General features: G+C 47.4%; 1 protein-coding gene across 1 annotated transcript in view; it reads left to right on the forward strand.

Moving 5' to 3' along the window:
- CUX2 (cut like homeobox 2) overlaps positions 1-19,064 on the forward strand; it is a 221,955-nt gene that overhangs the window by 138,588 nt on the left and 64,303 nt on the right. The window lies entirely within an intron of this gene.

Here is a 19,064-nt window from a genome sequence, read left to right on the forward strand (position 1 = left end):
GGGGTGGGCTGGCTCTGTGACTTCCTGAATTTAATCAAGTCTCCCTATTACATATGCTCATGGCATCCTATACAATATTTAGCATGGTTTATAATTTTATATTTATTTGTCTAATTATTCAAGTAATGCTTGTCCCTCCCTAACCAAAGGAAAGAGGGAGCACTTTGTAGACTAATTTGTTCCCAAGCCTAACACAGAGCCTGACACACAATGGGTGCCACATAAATATTTATTACACGAATGTTGACATATAGTAATATTGGCAAGCATTGCTATGGTGGTTTCCATGTTCCAGGCAGCATTCTAAGCACTTCACAGATATCAGTTCATTATTCCTCATGACCACCTATGGGGCAGATGGTATTATCAAAATTTTACAAATGAGAGGATGAGGCACAAGAAGGTTAGGTAACTTGCCCGAAGTCACACCGCTCATCAGGGGCAGAAACAAGATTTGCACCCAGGGAGTCTAACTCCAGAGTCATTTACTTTAACCATTATTTACTAAGCACCTACTATGTGCCAAGCAATGGGGATATAGCAATAAGTGAGAGGTACATAGCCTGTATATATACATATGTATATATCTATATATATACACACATGCAGGTATCCCACTCAATTTCAGAAAGGTGGCTCTGTTTACAAGTGCAGACACTCAAGCACAGAGATGCTGAGATGCTGAGCAAGGTCACACAGCCAGCTGGCAGCAGAACACTTCTCTGTTCCAGGCCTTACATGCCTCCTACTGCACGTCCACAGGGTAGGGACACTTTGACAATTTAACCAGTCAATTATAATAATATTTTTCTCTTGGAATGTTTAAACAAAAAAAAAAAAAAGTTGGCTTGCCAAGGTGTAATCATGGCTCAGAGGCCAACCTGACATTAGTTATTAATTAGGCCATTATACATTCCACAGTGATAATTGCTTTGCTGCAAAGTCACCAAGCATGAAACGGACCCGGCACAGAAACGCAATCTATCAATCTGAGAAGTCGCAGCCTAGTTGCGTTCTCTCACCTTGAGTCGGGTGTACACCATAGCAGGAAACAAAAAGAAATTAATGATACATCGATAGGCAATAGCAAGCCAGACCTCTCCCAGTCCCGCCCCAGGAGATCACACGCCTGGGCGCAAGGACAGCATCTGACTGAGGTTTATCAGCAAAAATGGCCATTTCTCTTTGATCTCCTAGACGGTAGAAATCTGTTCATCTCCTTTCCTTTTTTTTTTCACCTTGTTATTTAGGAGGAAAGGAAAAAAGCCATCTCTCTGCCATCTGTTTGCCTTGCCTGTTGCTTTTTGTAATGAGTAGGGTGGGGGAGCAGCCACACCAGGTTTCCTGGGCCATCAGGAGCAATCCAGTATGTCTGTGTTCTGTCTCAGTCTAGGTCCTGTCCTGGCCTTGGTAGTGGAAGGAAGGAGACCTCTGGCCCCTTCGGAGCCTCGGAGTGGGAGGTGTTGGTGACCAGGGCAGCTGAGACCCGTTTTTAGAGAAAACCTTGGGGTGCAAAAAAACAAACATCCACTCAAGCGAGGCTTCACAAAGAGAATTTATTACTACATTAGCTGTGATGGTATTTAGGGGGCATCTGTTGTACACCAGACATACAATTGTGCCATTTAATCCTTGTAGCAGTCTATAAAGGAAAAAGTGGTATTCCCCCCATTTTACAGAGGAAACTGAGGCTCTTCAAGTTGAGGTGACTTGCCCAGAGTCCTTCAGCTAGTGATGGAGCTGGGATTTGAACCCAAGTTCATGAACACAGCACTCTCCTGAGACCACATGAGAGGCCAGAGAAAGCACAACTGGGCTGCCCAGAGGTGAACAAGGAACCAGAAGAGCCCAGAAGCAAAGAGGGCACTTCTGCTGCAAGGTGATAGAAAGTGACCCCTGTAACAGCCATCTCAGCCTCCAGGTTCACCCCACAGTCACTGAAGCTTATAACCCAGACAAATCAAAATCAACTAGTCTCAGATTCAAACTCCTGGAGTAATGAAGATCATTAGCCTAGCTTGGGACTAGCGTCAGCCCTTGGCACAGTCAGCTGTGGACAGGAAGATGCCTCAGTATAAACATCAGCCGCGGTGGCCCATCTCAGAAGAAGAAGGATCATAGACTAGCAAGCTGGCTGTCACGCCTCATCCAGCCTCTTATCAGTTTTGTCCATGCATGCTTCCCACTGCTCACCTCTCCCTCTCATCTTACCCCTTTACATACTGGAGTCACTGCTAGGTTTCTGCGGTATTTGTGGTTTTGTTCTTGGAGGGATGGTAGAGTGATTCTCAGCAAACAGAGAAGGTAGACAGGTATCTACCTTGCGGTGTAGAAAGCCCTGAAAGTATGCAGATCTCCACCAGCCTAATCATCTATATATTTTGCCCCAAAGTCAAGATAAAGAAAATCATGCTGCTGAGAATAGGTTGCTTCCAGTTCTTGCCCACTGGAGCCAGGCTCTGTTTCCATTTGCTTCATTCTCTCACATGATTTGCCTACACCAAGACCTCACATACCTCTAGGTTATCTGTGGAAGGAGAGTCAAAACCAGTGAGGCTTGCTCCAGTAGTTGAGAGTTTATTTCTGATCCAAACAAGATGGCGGCCAAGACTGGATGAAAACTTTCCACATTGGCTCAGCTTCTCCATGACACCTCCAGCTCACATTGCAGTCTCCAGCTGGGCCCTTGAGAGCCAGGTGGGGCAGTGTACTACTTCTGTGATACATTGACCACCAGAGCTTGGGATGGCCAACTTACCTGGAACACCCCTTAAATTAAGGTATCACACTGAAATGTTTCTGACTTTTTAGCAAACTCAGCTACACAACTTCTTGGGAAGTTCTTCTCAGGAGCTGACTCCTTATAGTATGAAGGAAGACTTGGATGTCTCTGTTCTAAATGTTTCCTTTTCAAGGTACAAGGTGGGAAGACCTTGACATTTTGAAAAGTAGTGAGAAGACGATATTCTCCCATCCATACTTTCTTCTCTTAATGGGGGAAGGCATAATCATTCATCATTTCAACAAATATTTGTTGGACTTCTACTACATGCCAGATGCTATTCTAAGCGGTGAACAAAATATTCTTGTAGGGTATGACAGATTGATAACAGTCTGCTGTTTGTGGGGAACCTGCTCACTTTGATTTAGACCCAGCTGCATTCGTTCATTCATTATCTTATTTAATCCTTCTAACATAGTTACTATTATTATCACCATTTTACAGAGAAGGAAAGTACTACTTGGAAAGGTTAAGGGACTTTCCTAAAGCAACAGTAGCAAGTAGGTAGTGGAATTGAATCCAGTTGATATCCTTCTAGACCAGGGACTGGCGAATTACAGCCCACTGACCCAATCCAGCTGACTGCCTATTTTTGTAAAAGTTCTGTTGACACACAACCGTGCCCATTCGTCAGGGCAGAGTTCAGTGTTTGCAACAGAGACTAGTTGTCCCACAGAGCCAAAAATATTTACTCTCTAGCTCTTTACAGAAAATATTTGCTAAACTGTGTTCTAGAACAGACTTGTAAATTTGAAGTGTTCAAATTTGACTTCGAGAATGTGTATCTTCCTACAATCATTTCTGTCTTTCTCCTTCCCTCCTTCTCTTCCTCTCTCCCTGACTTCCTTCATTTTACTTTTCAGTATGGTAAAATTCAAAACCACAAAAGCAAAGCAAATAAAATAATGAGTCATGTGGACCCAGTTTCAACAACTGTTCACTCATAGGCACTTCCCTCTCACACCTCTGGATTATTTTGAAGCAAGCCCAATTCACTGGATCATTTCACCTATAAATTTTAGTGTATACATCTAAAAAATAAAAAACCTTCTCAAACATAACCACTATATCATTTTAAATTTTTTTAAGAGTTTTCATTTTTAAGTTGAGATGTTATTGACGTATAATAGCATTATATTTGTTTCAGGTTTGCTGTGTGTATGTATTGCTAAGTGATCACCACAGTTAAGTGTAGTCAATATGCATACGCACCACACATGGTTACTTTTTTGTTACTTAATAATAGTTTCTTATTCTCACCCAACATCCAGGCGGTGCTTCAGTGTCCCTGATTGGCTCCTCAGTTTTTAAAACTTTTTTGATCTGTCAAGACTCGTACAGGACCCCATATCAGGGTTGGTTGATGTACCTGCTAAGTATGGCAACCCAGCTGCCCTGCTCGGACTGGGATGCAGAACTTTCCACTGTAAAGCTGGGAAGGACCAGAGGTATAAAACTTTTGGAGCAAAAACCAGGAAGGCCCCAGGCAAACTGGGACAAGTTGGTCACACTACTAATCTGTAAACTCCCTTTCCATCCTCCACCTTTTTTTGGTGACTTGTTTGTGGGAGTATTTGGACCATTTTTTCCTGAAGATCCCCCCTGCTCACTGCTGGTTGCACCAGCGCCCGACACTGGTCTCCAGCAAGACCAATGTACCCATTATCCCAGGAGAGTGAGTTTGAGACCGAGTGAGAAGCTGAGAAAGCTGGCCTAGCGAGAGAGCAGGACGACGGACTTTACCCCTTGTGGCAGAAGTGCCCTCCTTGCTTCTGGGCTGGCTCCTTGTTCTACCCGCTGGGCAGCCCAGCTGTGCTTTCTCTGGCCTCTCCTGTGGTCTTAGGAGAGTGCTGTGCTCATGAACTTGGGTTCAAATCCCAGCTCCACCACCAGTTGAGAGACCCTGGGCTAGTCTCCTTACCTCTAGCTGAAATTTTTCTGATTGTGTCCCCATGGTGTGGTCTAATTTGCCCCTCTGTCCCCTGTGTTTTGCTATGCACAGGCAGTTGGACTAGAGGCTTGATCACATTCAGTTCTGTGTTTTTAATAAATCTTCTTTTTTTTTTTTGAGAGAGAGAGAGAGAGAAAGAGATAGCATGAGCAGGGGAGAGTCAGAGTGCGAAGGAAACACAGAATCTGAAGGAGGCTTCAGGCTCTGAGCTGTCAGCACAGAGCCCTACACGGGCCTCAAACCCACGAACCATGAGATCATGACCTGAGCCAAAGTTGGACACTTAACCGACTGAGCCACCCAGGCGCCCCTGATAAATCTTTTCATACATGGTGCTGGGTGCGTCCATCACAAGGTACATAATGTACCTCTCCCAGGCAATCCCAGGACGGGGGTGGGGTCAGCTGGAGGCAGGGGCCAGTTTGATCAGTGACAAGCCTTGTATGGCTGTCTGGGGCCCCTAAACCCCCTCCCCCAGTATGTCAGGAAACCTCAGCCGGTGTCCTCTGATAGTTAGCACTCATCGTTAATAATGGAAGCGGAAACCAAGAGATTTCATAGCTGTGCAAGGTAATTAAATTATTTACATGAATCTACTCTCACTTGATTATTTCCACGTTTCCCACCAAACATATGCCTTTCCCTCATTTGCTGCCATCCGAGCTGCTGGGAAGATCAGGGTTTGCTGCTCTCAGCTGGGAAGATCAGGGTTGTGGGGGCTTCACAAGGCCTGCTTGTCTTTGAGAAAACAGCAAAGAAGATGGGGTTCCTCTTCTGAGCCCCCTTCCCCTGATAAATGGAAGGCTGTCTCCTAACAGAGCACAGGGGATGCAGCAACTTTTTTCATTTCTAACCTAAGGTGAACCGTTTTTTATATTCTTTCCCCCAATAAATCATGTTGTTTCCAAGTTTTGTCATATGGGATAGTGGGAGGCAAAGAGGGGAACAGAAAAATTGCTTCCATTAAATTGATGCTGTTAGTGCTCCTGGCAAAGAGGGAATGAGAGGAACAGTGAAGACAGCATTTGAACTAAAAGGTTTGTCTGGCATTTTGTGCCAGGTACTAGGGGATGGGGTTGGAATAGAGGGGAAAAGGTGGTCTCCCCACACTGGGGGCCTTCTGTTTGTGCCCAGGTACCTGGTGAGATTCCCAGTACAGCAGCGGGAAAATCTGGGGGCAGGTGCTGTTTCATAGCCCAAAGCAGAGATGCAAACAGGGATCCAGGGGCCCTGCGGGTAAGCTGAATTGAGCAGTGCAGGCCCAGCTGAGACGCCGGGACTGGAGACTAAGGAAAGCCTGGGCTCTGTGTGCCACCGAAGGAGGGGCCTCCACCCGGCTCGAGCAGACTGGAGAAGTCCAATCTTGCAGCACATAATGGAGGCTGAGAGCACAAACTTGGAAGCCAGGCTATCTGTCTCCAGATCTGCTCTGCTCACTCGCCTAGCTGTGGGACCTTGGGGAAGTCTCTTGACTTCTCTGTGCCTCTGCTTCCTTACCTGGAGACTAGAAATGATAACTTCATCTACCACTGATGTGCCGGAGAGACTCATACAGTGCAGTCTTACATCGGTGACATTGGTAGCTTGAAATCTGCCACAGTGGGCACATTAATGCCCCAGAAATGAGCAGGGCCTTTACCAACACATTACTGCACCTACTGTACAGGGCTTTTATGAGGATTTTTAGACTTCGTGTGTATAAAGCACTAAGAACAGTGCCCGGCACACTTTAAGTGCTTAGTAAGTAGTCACTGTTCTTACTGGGTTTTTTTTATGGTCTTCTTATGCAGGAATGTGAGCCCACTGTGGCCACATTTTCTATTTTTTCCAGACAAGCTAGAAATCTCGATGTTATGTAAAATCTCCTGATTTTTAAATGTTGGCTAAAAATAAATTTTTTTTTAATTTGCCATTTTAATAATTTTTTTTTATTTTTTATTTTTTTTAATGTTTTATTTATTTCTAGGAGAGAGAGAGACAGCATGAGCAGGGGAGGGTCAGAGAGAGAGGGAGTGACAGACTCTGAAACCGGCTCCAGGCTCTGAGCTGGCAGTCAGCACAGAGCCCGACGCGGGGCTCGAACCCACGAACCGCGAGATCATGACCTGAGCGAAAGTCGGATTCTTAACCGACTAAGCCACCCGGGCGCCCCTAAAAATAAATTTTTTAAACCTGAACAAAACCAATTGCAAAAGGGGATTTGGACCGTGGACTCCCCTGTTTGCAATCTTGGACTTGGAGGGAGAGGCAATGAGTATCATCCGATTACACCAGGCTGTTTCTCACCTCCCACCTTGGCACACACCACCTTCTCCCTCTTCTCCGGATCAACACCTGCTCATCTTTTGTGAACCAGTGTCTCCTCCTTGAAGCCTCTTCCAGCCATTGCCCCTGCAGGATAAACTATCCCCTCCTTGACTCTCTCCTCAAAATGCTGCTTGCTTTCTGCCCTTTTCTGTGGTCTCTCTCTCTTTCTCTCTCCCTCTCTCTCTAGGGCTTGTGGGCTGGGGCATAGCATCTCCACATTGTGCATGGCACGTTGAAGATCATAATAATTAATAGCAATAGAATCAACATCTATTAAGCATCGTCTGTTTGCCAGTCTGTGAGCTAAGCAGTTATAATGCATATCAGATACCTTTAATCCTTACCATCACCCTGAGATGTGGAAACAAAGGCTCAGAGAAGGCCTGTGGCTGCCCGGGGCCACAGAGAAGTGAGGGGGGCTAGGAACGGACTCCGCCTACTTCAGGAAGCCGAGCAGCAGCCTAGATCCACAGCCCCTGGTGACACAAACGGGGCAGCAGACAGAGGGGTGCCCCGCGTGTCCAGCTGAGGTTCTCATGGGCCTGTCTTGAGCCACACTCCTCAGAGACATCCAGAAAGGACACTGCTATATTTAAAAGCCTGGGCAGGGTGGCGCTTCGTGACATTTGGGTGGCCGCCTCTCCGTAAAGGGCATGTATGTTCTTTTAACTCTGCTCTTCTGGGCTGCCGTTCCAGAGAACTTGCACAGTCTCCCATCCTGTGGCCACCCGGGACCCCTGCAGGCCTCTCTCCCTGGTCACGGATGCCAAGGCACACGGCTGATTGAGCTCAGGGGCCCAGGCAGGGCCATCGAGCCAGCTCGGAAAGCAACAGCTGTCATCTGAGTCTGGCACGCTGACGCCTGGACTATTTGTTTCAGAGGCCGCTGTGTTTCTGATGGGTGGGCTAGGGTGGGTCTTGGCATCCCTGACCCTCTGCCCGCACTGGCCATCTGGCTCCAGTCCTTAGGCTCCGGTGGCTCCCACAACGCACACTCCCCATGGAAAGCACCAGCTCCTAACACTGTTGTAACCCTTTGCCCAGAAATCCCAAGAACCATTTATGATCTGACCAGCCTTGTTCCATATTTTTTTATTAATTTTTTTTAATGTTTTATTTATTTCTAGGAGAGAGAGAGAGAGAGAGCGTGAGCAGGGGAGGGTCAGAGAGAGAGGGAGATACAGACTCTGAAACAGGCTCCAGGCTCTGAGCTGGCAGTCAGCACAGAGCCTGACGCGGGGCTCGAACCCACGAACTGCGAGATCATGACCTAAGTGAAAGTCGGACGCTTAACCGACTAAGCCACCCAGGCGCCCCATAGCCTCATTCCATATTAACAGTGAACAAAGCATATCTTTTAACTGCTGGTGTCCCCACACCCGTCTAGGTGGAGAAGGGGGGGCAGAGAGAGATCAAGGAAGGATGTTCGTCTGTCCACCCCATGTGCATTCACCAAGTGCCAGCTAGGCAGGCACTCTGCCGGCTGCTTTTCCTCCTTGATTGGATCCGCTGGGTGCTGTTTGCACCACTGTACCCATTTTACACTTATGAAAGCTGAGACTCTGAACGCTGAGTGACTTGCTCAAAGTCACACAGCCAGGGATGCAGGCTTCAGACCCTGGTCGCTCAGACTGGCCTTCAGATCCCATGTGCTCTCTGGCCCTTCCTTGAAGCCACAGGCCTCTATTAACCTCTGCTTCCTGCACCCCCTTGCTCTCCCCTCACTCACTCACCTCTTTCTCTCCAAGGCCCACTTTGCTGCACCACTCCTACCGGAACACACAGAATGCCAAGCCCTGCTAGGTCTTTCTCAACCTTGCCTTCAAGTTATTCACCAACAGGAAAGTTAGAATCATCCAGATACTCTAAATGGCCTCTTTTCTCTGAGCCCAGGTGGACTCGAGTAGGAGAGCCTAATCAATCTGTGTCCATTCCGTGGAGGGCCCGCACGAAGATCTTGTTGCAGTCTGGAAAGGCAGTTAGCCAGCCACGTGGGGCCACCTGGAAGTGAGAAGTAGGACCAGGATGGGACACTCTGCTCGTCACTTCTGTTTTTCATCAGGACCGCAAAATCACTATTTGAAGGGGGCGGGGAGGAGGTAGGGAGCTGATGGAACTCCGGAAGAATGTGGTGAAGACAAAGCAAGGGGAAACGGGATGTAGGTCTAGGACAGAAAGAAAACGCTGATGCTTACAGGGGTCTGGATAGGCCCACACCTGTACTGCAGGATCACGGGAGGCTGGGGTGAATTGCAGACCCCCAGCCTGTCTCAACGGCAGACAGCTAGTTGGCTCCAGGCGGTGGTTGTCAGTGGAAACGTGGGCCCAGGGTAGCCAGATACTCTGGTTTTCCAAGAGAAGCCAGTAATTTGGATCTCTTCTGGTTTTTAAATGCTGGCTCAATATATATGCACATATTTTCATGCTCACAGTACTTTATGGAGGTGTAATTTACATACGGTAAAATGCGCAAGTCTTAAGTATGTAACTTGATGAATTTTGATGGCTCAAATATTTTTAAAACACTAGAGGTTCCAAGAAAAAATGTCCTTGGGGTGCAACTGGCCCTAGACCCCATCATTTACGACCCCTAGTTTAATTCACTGTGTGATGGCCAAGAGTGATGTGGGATTCTTACACACAGCTATATCCCAGGGGGAAGGGGAAAGGCTTTGGGTGAGAACCCCGTGATAACCCCATTACTCTCATAGCTAAGGGCACAGGCTCTGCAGCCCAGGGTATGAATCCTAACTTTGCCACTTGCTGTGTGACTTTGGACAAATTACTTCACCTCTCTGATGTCTTGTTTTCCTCACCAATAGAATCAGGAAGAGAATGGTACTGAACTCCTAGAGCTGTTGTATGGATTAAATAAGTGAATGTGGTAAACACTCAACAGTGCCTGGCATATAGTGACTGCTTTATACATGTTCACTACTGTCCTTTTGTTTTTTAATAGACTTTTTTTAGAGCAGCTTTAGTTACGTTTACAGAGGATTTGAGCAGCAAGTATAGACCTCTCATATACTCCGTCTTCCCTCCCCCCACCAGCCTATTTCCCCTGACTTCTTCCATTAATGCGGTACATTTGTTACAATTGCTGAGCCAATATTGATACATTGTTCTTAACTGAAGTCTCTCCTTTACATTAGGAGTCACTCCTTGTGTTATACATTCTATAGGTTTTGACAAATGCATAACGTGTATCCACCATCATACAGAATAGTTTCACTGTTATTTTAAATCAAAAATCTTTGTTAGTCCGCACGGCTACTGCAGAGAAAGACCGGCTGTGGCTTATGAATAACTTCTGGTGGGCTGGCAGGAACCCCATTTTTTACCCTCCCACTCAGAAAGTGCAGCACGTTCAGGCACAGGAAGAGGACATTTTAGAGGTGAACCTAAGTCTGTTCTTATTTACCAAAAATGGAAGCTACTCTCCCACCTCAGGTTGGGACCCACACAAATTCCAGCCCCAAATTCCCTGCCGCACAGCTGGACCTGAATCCAGAGATCCCATTTCTGCTCCAGTTGAGCCCTTCCTGTGTGACTTGGAGCCACTGTATCAGCCTCTCTGGGTCTCCCAAACAATGATCCTCCCTGCCCAGGGCCACCCCTGGGAATGTGTGGAGGCTCAGACACACTGATTTCTATGAAAGGTCTTTGTAAATTATGAAAGGCTCTAGATTAAATGTGGAAGTAGTATGATTATAATCGGTTAGGCAGAAAAACTGAGCTGTTGTGAAGCAAGCCTGACCTTTGGAGGCTGACACAAGTCTGTTGCGTGCAGGGGCTCTGTGACCATCATCCATGGCTTGTCCCTCTGGGGTGAAGTAGCCAGAAAGTCGGACACACAGCTGGCGCCTGCCTTTGGCTAGAACAGCAAGGCCGAGCCCGGGCGCCCACTCCTGGGTTGCTGCTGCTCTCATAGCCTGCCAGCCAAATGCCGATCAGTACAGAGCCACGTTTGCGGTGTCGGCAGCTCCCAAAAAGAGGAAATGGGACACAGATGCTTCCAGCACCCATGAGCATGAATTTCAATCATCCAGCTTCATCCACTGGCCACACCCTGAGCAGGACAAGAAAACATAACTTCTGTCCTGCCCTCATATATATATATGGCCTTGATAATAAGCTTTTTGGCTTGTTATATGAGCATATAGTTGCTTTTTTTAATACTCCAAAGCAAAATTTATTTATAAGGCACTAAAGAAAGGCTCCTGTCCCTTTTATGCCGGGAGCCCTCAGAAGAGAAGTGAAATTGTGTATTCGCTGCTAAAAAAAGCCCTGGCTTATACAATTTTAACAATAGAAAAATGATCTTTGTGCTTCAGTGCATGGATGCTTAAAGGAAAACAGGCAGTCTGTTCAGGTGGCTGGTGAATTACAAATGAGTGGTTCGCCTTTGTTTTGAGTGACAAGCAATTTAAATGCAGTCTTATGTGGAAGCCTGGAAATTCTTTTCCCCAGAAGAGAGAGAGAGAGCACAAGAGGAAAAGGAAAAAGAAAAAAAGCTTCCTTTCTGAACTGAGAGATTATATTAGTTGCCACTGAGCAGAGGTGAGAAGTTGGAACTTCATTTGATAATTATAAAATCAGTAGTTTGTGATTGGACGTAATTGATGATTATACTGTTGCTAATAGCAAGCCTGCCAGCCTGCACTTGTGGGACATTTCATTTTTGCACTACTTCCAAGCCATGAAAGCCAGCCCGGCGTGGGGCACCGCTCACGAGATCTCAGGGAGCCTGACATAAATGTGTTTGGGGGCCTGTATTATGTTGGATAAAAAGTGTTCATTAATGCCGACATTTGAAAACACTTTCCTCTGTGCCTTATTTTTAGCCTGGGAATAATTACAAATATTAAAATAAAATTGCACAGTGTTTTTCTCCTCCGCTGCATCCTCTCCCAGCAGACCCACCCCCCAGTCAGAGTCCGGGTGGGTTCCTAGGCCTTGCACTTCCTTTGATTAAAATCCCAGTGGGGTGGGGATCAGTGTGTGGGGAGGAGGGTGTCTGTCTGCCCGTTTAGGTGAATTAGAACCATTGCACAACCCCAAGTAGGAAGGGAACTTAAGCCTAGCACCTTCACTTTACAGATTGGGGAACCTGAGGCTCAGAAAGGGGATGAGACTTGCTCACAGATGACTAGACACTCCCAGGTCTGCTCACTCCCAGGTTCAGCTTCTCCTGTTTCCTTCCCTGCTGTTGGCTTCCCCAGAACAAGTCCCAGGGTCCTCTGGAGCGGATCCTGGGCCTCTGTCTCCTCCTACCTTGGGCTACTCGGTTACTTCATCAGAGAGCCGGCAAGAGACCTCTACAGAGCCTCTGAGATCACAGCTTAGTTTGGGCTACCTGCAGGGCATCATTCTCCATTATCCTTTTTTTTTTTAATGTTTATTTTTGAGAGAGAGAGCGAGAGAGAGCAGGGGGCGGGGAGGGGGGGTGTACAGAGGATCCAAAGCAAGCTCTGCACTGACAGCAGAGAGCCCAATGCGGGACTCGAACTCACAAACTGTGAGAACATGACCTGAGCAGAAGTCAGATGCTTAATCCACTGAGCCATCCCGATGCCCCATTCCATCATCCTTCTTGATGAGGGGTGTTATTTAAGTGTGTAGTTTGTAAGGATTAGCTCAGAGAGCCTCTTAAATTACCTCCTTATCTCATTCATTCGTTTGTTCATTTAATTACTGTTGGTTTAGTGCCCACTCCTGACCTGGCCTGGCCTGGCCTGCGAAGGAAGGAAAAAATTCATAGCAGTGGCCATTTAAGATCATCCAGTTGTTCATGCCTGAGACTGTGGAGTCTCCCCTCTGCATCTCACCACCCCCACACTGCCTCTATATTCCTAAGGAGAAAATCTGGTGGTTTGAATTCAAATTCATCCAGACCCAAGCATTTCTCTCCCTTCCACTGCCACCACCCTGCTTTGAGCTGCCGTCCTTGCTCATCCAGACTCTTATAGTAGCCACAGCCACCTCTCTGCTCTCCTTGCCTCTACCCCAGCCAGCCTCAGTCCATTCTCCACACAATAGCCAGAGGGATCCTCTTTTTTTTTTTTTTTAAATATTTTTATTTATTTCTAGGAGAGAGAGAGAGAGACAGCGTGAGCAGGGGAGGGTCAAAGAGAGAGGGAGTCACAGACTGAAACAGGCTCCAGGCTCTGAGCTGGCAGTCAGCACAGAGCCCGACGCGGGGCTCGAACCCACGAACCGCGAGATCATGACCTGAGCGAAAGTCGGACGCTTAACCGACTAAGCCACCCAGGCGCCCCGGGATCCTCTTAAAATATGTAACATGTCATGTCCCTTTCTCTGCTCAAAACCCTGTCATAGTTTCTCATCCCCCTTAGAGGAAAACGTCCCAAAGCTTCACAGTGACCTACAGGGTTCCACCTCTGCCCTTTACCTCCCTAACGTCCTCTCCTTCTCTTCCCCTTCACTCACTTTCTCCCACTATACTGGCCTCTTTGCTGTTGCTCAAAGAAGCCAAACACACTTGTGCCCCCAGGGCCTTTGCACCTGCTGTTCTCACCGCCTGGAATACTACTCTTCCCCCAGATCACTGCACAACTTACTCCCAAGGCCTTCCCTGCCCCTGCTAGGCAGCACACACCCTGCCCCAGACCCCTGTCCCTCTCCCTGCTTTAGGTGCACCCCCTGCCCTTGATCACTTTCACACATTCTATACTATGATTTATTTCGTTCCCCACCTCTGTCATGAGAGTGTCAGATCCTCAAGGGTGCAGGTGCAATTCAGTCTTGCTTGGTGCTAAATTCCCAGTGCCTAGAACAGCCCTGTCTTTAAGACATGGTCCATAAGGAGGGACGGCCACTTTCACCAGTTTCTCTCCAGCCTTAGGATCACCCCCACGGATGACACATAAACACAGCCTCATTTTTCAGCAGTCCTTTATTGAGCACCTGCTGTGTGCAAGGCTGCATGAAGGAGACACAACAATGAACAGATAGACGTACTCTCCCATGGTGGGGCTCACACCTAACAGGTGACAAACCCCAGATTGAGAAGGTAGCTTTTGGAACTGGACAATTCTGGGAATGACTCCTCAGGGAAGGGATGACTCGCCCCACCAGGGCATTGAATGGAAACCACCCGGGGCTAGAAGTGTAACCTGCTCGAACAGGGCTGGTTCCTAAAATCTCAAACCTCTGCTGTCAAACAGCTGCTTTCCCCCTTTGGCATGTCGCATGGTCCCCATTAATGCAGCCACTTGTCCATCCTCTTGGCAAAAGGGCCCAGCCTGCTGGCTTCTTTCTGCCTCCTGTCAAAATAATAATCCAGTCCCCTGGAAGGCAAATTGCCTAAACCCTGTGCCTCCCTGGAGAGCTGCTATATCCTTGGCTGCTTTTTAAACTCTTTGTGCCTCAGTTTCCTTATCTTTAAAATGATAATAACCATAGAGCCCACCTAACTTAGTTCAAGCTAGTAGAATACCACAGACTGGGTGTCTGAAACAAAAGAGTTTTATTTTCCCATAGTTTGGGAGGCAAGAAGTCCAAAATCCATGGTGCTGGCGGAGTTAGTTTCTGGTCGGTTGATAGACAGCCACCTTCTCACTGTTCTTCAATGCCCCTCCCTCCCTGGGGTCTCTTCCTCTTCTTCTCAGGACATTAGTTCTGGGGCGCCAGCCTGGCTCAGTCGGCAGAGCATGTGACTCTTGATCTCAGGGTCACAAGATTGAGCCCCACACTGGGGATACAAGATTACATTTAAAATGTTTTTTGAATCTTAAAAAAAAAAAAAAAAAAAAATTAAAGGCCCTGTTACCAAATACAGTCACATCGAAGGTTAAGCTTCAACATATGGATTCAGGGGAACACAGTTCCGTAATACCACCTCATGGGAGTTTGGCAAGGATCAAGTGAGCTAATGCATGTAAAGCACTCAGTATGTATTTTGAGGGACTTGGGGAGGAGGCAGGATGATTCTCCTTGGGCATACACATAGTAGGTGCTCAGTAAATACCACCTGTTACTGTTATAGTTACTGAGCTCCTACCTGTGTCTGTTACTGTTTCAGGTTCAGGCATTGAGGGGAGAATATAGAAGGTGGACTTTCTAGAGGGAGTCTCAGAGCTCAAGCATGGAATCTGAATTAGTGACTCACACCTGAGGATTCAAAATAGTAACAGGTGTCCAGATGCATTAATTCTGTTCCATCCTGTCAGTATCTAGAAATATCTGGTGCTGGCTCCCGAGCTTCTAGGACGAGGCCCCTCCAGGATCCCTGTGACCTGCAGAGAATGCGCTCCCCCCTGCCCCGGAAGGCCAGAGAACATCTCAGCCTTCCTCTCCCCATCCAGGCAGGTGCTGACAAAGCCCAGGTCAACAATAACCAACAAAATAAGAGTCAAACTCTTACTTCTTATTTAAGCCCCAACATTAAATTGTAATTTTCATTTGCTCACCCGCATCAATGATGTACAGCAGAGAGCGTGGAAGCCCTCAGGCCAGGAGCGGAGTGCCCAGCAGACACACCATGTGAGGTGGGGGTCAGTCTCTGCTAAAGACCCAGATGCCTGGCTTCTCCTGGCTTCCCGGTCCCTTAACCACTTAGTCCTCCGGCTCTTTCAGAGATTCCAGCTGCTTCCACAGACCCCCCTAGAGTCAGTCCCAAGCAGGGGTTAGAAGCATGGGCTTTGAAGACCAGCTTAGCTGAATCTGAGTCCCAGCTCCCATATGGTGTGGCCTTCTCCCTTCCGTGCCTCAGCATCTTCATCCATTAAATGGACGGTAACACCACCTCCTCAAAGCTGCGATTAAATGAGATAATACATGTCCAACACTTAACACAGTGCCCAACACAGAGTTAGTGCTCAGTAGTCATTTATTATTAATGATAATAACTCTTCCTACCAGCCCAACAGGAGAAATGTTATCCCATTTTACAGGTGGTAGAAAATCAGAGCATTACTATAAAGGAAAGGGATCTATCACACAGACTCTTACCTTAGAATCACACGCAAACCTTGTGGATGGAGTCTAGCCAAACCCCTATGTGCAAGTCTCCCTGAGGATCTTCACAGCCTCACAGATCCATGGTCATATACTGGATGCCTTTCCTGATGGGGAGCTCAGTGTCTCATAACGTAGCCCATTTTGAGAATTTAGAGCTTTCTGAGACTGAGCCCCCTTGAAATGTCCACCTCTCACCCCTGATCCACCCCTACCTGTAGAATACGTGCAGCTCAGAATGCATCTATTCCTGTCAACACAATAGCTAGAAGGGTCTTTAGCTGGATGTAGAGTGTTCTTAAGTGTGTCCCCCTGAGTCTGCTCCTCTCTCTTGACTAAATGTACCCCACACCCCTCCCCACCTGCAGCCTCCACCTTGTCCTGAATCAGGAATTTATCTCCTAATCATCTTTCAAGTCTGTTCTTTTGTCCCCATCTCTAGCTCCCCGCTGGACCCGGGCGCCAGCACCTACCCCAGACCCTGTACCAGCCTGAGCAGCCACCACAGCGAGCAGCCTGCTCCCCCATTGACAGCTGCTGGGGTTCTTCCTGCCCTTCCTTCTCCATATGCCTCTGCTCCCCTCCTTCTCCATGCAACCCGACTGTTACTGCTCCCCTGGGCTCTGTGCCCCACTCCTGGCTCCCCCTTCATTCTGACCCCCTGGTTCCATGCTTCCCCCCACGACTGTGCCTCCCTGACTCTCCATGACCCCCTTCTCTGTGCTTCCCTCGGTGATGGTGAACACCGCAGCTCCCCACTCCCCCGGCTCCCTGGGCCTCCTTCCTACCTGTGTCTCCACCCATTCTTCCTGCTCCTCTTTGCTCCCTATGCACCCCCTCAGATCTGCACACAAGGCCTCCAGAGGGAGACCCAGGCCTCAGAGAGCATTAAAGGGCACCCCCCACCCCTTTCCATCCTAAGCTGATTCCTTTTCTCCCCACATCTCATCCCTTCTGCTTCCTCTTCAGGGGTGCTGATCCTGAGATCTTCGGAGCACCCGCCTCCTTTCGGTTGCCCATAAGCCTTCAGTTTCTTCCAGAATCCTGCCATATCAAACACACCCACCCCATCTTCCAGAACCACCATGCCCCACCCTCCCTGGAGCCCAGGACCCAGTGGTGAAAGAAAGCGGTTTTCAAAGTGTGTTCCACAGAACCTTAGTTTCCAGGTTTATTCTCTGAAGGAAAAAGCTCTGTGGCCTAAATGCATTTGGGAAAAACTGGGCTAAGCTGAGTTGAAGGGGACTCTTTCTATAGCTCCTATCTGAGCGTCCATTCTGTACATACACAGGCAGAAAGTGTGTGCAGACTTGATCACAGGTCCTGCCTGTTCATGGCCAGGGGGCTGCGCAGCATGCTTTGGGAAGCACTGGTTTCTGGTTGGAAGCCTGAGCCCTGGAATGAGAAGACCCTGGGCTGCCTCTGCCGTTAACTGGTCCTCTCAGTTGGCCAAGTGATTTGGCCTCTCTGAACCTCAGTTTCTTCCTCTGTAGAATGGGGGCTGTAACAGTGCTCATCTCTCGGCATTGGGGGAGATTCGAAAGCTAAGGCACTGAACACTGAATAAGGGTTCAGTGTCCAAAAGCTCTGACCATTCTTTGTAGAGAGCTTGGACAGAGAAGTTCTTGATAACCAGTGGATGTTGTCACCACTAGCTTGGATAGCTTGTGGAAGCTCAGCCTCGAGAGGCCCCCGAATTTCCCACTTTTAACCACTTGACAGACGAGAGCTAAGTGGCTAGAACAGGCTTTTGCCTCTCCCTTGACTTAACTGGTTCTGCACCTGTTATTTTCATACTCAGGGGACCAAACACATTTTCACCCCTCGTATTACAGCGGGTGGTGTAAATGCCACGTGCTCCATCAGATGCTGAGCTATTTCTGATGGTGACCTTCTTGGTGTCTGTAGCTGGCCGCCACCTCCTCCTCCTCCTCCTTCTCCAGATGGCCTTCAAAGATCTGCCTGTCACAAGCCAAATCTGTCATTCTGGACACTTTCTCCCGCCCTTCTGTGTGGTAGGGCCCAGCCATGAGGCAGAGACACATGGCCTTTTATTTGTGCCAAGCTCACCTGTTTGGGCACATGGGTGAAATGCACTAGAGTTGCAGACTTTGGAGAACACATCCTGAGTGATTGGAAGAAGATTTAATTGACTGCTTTATCAGAAAGCTTTTTGCTAACTTCTGTGGAACCCTTTGCCACATGTTAGCTCATTCCTACCCAGCAGCTTCTTGGCAGATGGAGATTATTCTTCCCACTTGATGGATGAACAAACTGAGACCAAAAGGTGCTTAATGACATTCAGCCCAGCACTGGATCAGGCTCTATGCCATTAGGAATTTTGACCTGGCTGTTCTAGAAATTGACAAGGTCATTGCTCTAAAATAAGACTGAACAAGGCAGGGCATCCCCATGGCTACTGTCTTCAAGTTGTATGGGAAGCCCTAAACTTGAACTGGTTAAAATTGAGGGCTGTTACAGGGTGTCTTTAGATCTCTGCTTTTGACAATATTGTCTAGCCATTAGATGAGGCTCTGAAGTAGAGATCAGCAAACTTTTGCTATAAAGCACCAGATAGTAAACATTTTTTATTTTATTTTAAGTAATCTCTACCCTCAACATGGGGTTCAAACTCATGACCCTGAGATCTACTGACTCTACTGATTGAGCCAGCCAAGCCTCCCAAATATTTTTTATTTTACAGCCAGAGTCTTAGTCACAACAATGCAACTCGGCCATTATAGCATGAAAGCAACCATAGACAATAAATAAAAGAGTAGCTTCAACTGTAATCCAATAAAACTTTATTTACACAAACAGATGAAGGCAGATTTGGCCTAAGGACCATAGTTTGCCAGCCCTTGATTTAGACCATCACTGTCCAGTAGAAATGTAATGCAAGCCACATATGTAATTTAAATTTTTCTAATAGCTACATTAAAAAGTAAAGAGAAACAGGTGAACTTAATTTTAATAATATGTTTTACTGAACCCAGTATGCACAATGTCATCATTTTAACATAAAATCAATATAAAAAATTAGAT

This window comes from Crocuta crocuta, unplaced genomic scaffold, assembly GCF_008692635.1.
Source record: "Crocuta crocuta isolate KB4526 unplaced genomic scaffold, BGI_CrCroc_1.0 scaffold29, whole genome shotgun sequence".
NCBI classification, from domain to species: Eukaryota; Metazoa; Chordata; class Mammalia; order Carnivora; family Hyaenidae; genus Crocuta; species Crocuta crocuta.